Here is a 622-nt window from a genome sequence, read left to right as displayed (position 1 = left end):
GTTGTGTTGCTGCAGTCACAGTTGTTATGTCAGACGGGTCATTTCCATAAACACATGGCAGTGGAGTGTTTTAATCCCAGGAAGGAACCCTGAGTGATAGTCACTCTGTAAAGAGTGAGAGGTTCGCTTTCAGTCCTCTGATGTACTCAGACTATACTTTCAGGGATCATTTCGATAGTTTCTGACTTGAGAAATGTGTTTCTTTAAGTGTTTGGTCTTGCTAACCATGATGATGAGTCATGATGTTCCCTCTCTATGCATGAAGCTGACAGTGAACAATGATTCGCTTCATTTGTTCACTGTTGATGATCTCTTGTTGGTTCATCTTGAAGCAACAATGGGAGGAATGTGTTCAGAATGGTTGTCTATTGTTCAGTATTTGTTAATGCAGATACAAGGAATCAGTATTACATTGTTTAAGTCAGTTTGCAAGAGGACACACTGTAGATAACATCTCAAATCTCTCAAAATATGTTTTTCCTAAACTGTGTTCATGCACAAAGCACTGTCACTTGAAACATGTTTTACTTCATTTAAAACTTTTATTTTTTATCACCTGTTTCAACTAAGGATTTGTCTGAGTTTGCTATAAATTGTGAATTTGAATACAGTACAGGCCAAA

General features: G+C 37.3%; 1 non-coding gene across 1 annotated transcript; it reads left to right on the top strand.

Moving 5' to 3' along the window:
• Window positions 1-147: 147 nt before the first annotated feature.
• Window positions 148-362, top strand: LOC144739421 (small nucleolar RNA U3). Its single transcript, XR_013589431.1, has one exon. It is a non-coding gene; the product is annotated as a small nucleolar RNA U3 (small nucleolar RNA).
• The last annotated feature ends 260 nt before the right edge of the window (window positions 363-622 follow it).

The sequence above is a fragment of the Lampetra planeri genome, unplaced genomic scaffold, assembly GCF_965212315.1.
Source record: "Lampetra planeri unplaced genomic scaffold, kcLamPlan1.2.h2 scaffold_1483, whole genome shotgun sequence".
Taxonomy (NCBI): Eukaryota; Metazoa; Chordata; class Hyperoartia; order Petromyzontiformes; family Petromyzontidae; genus Lampetra; species Lampetra planeri.
This window is presented reverse-complemented; position numbering and strand designations above follow the sequence as displayed.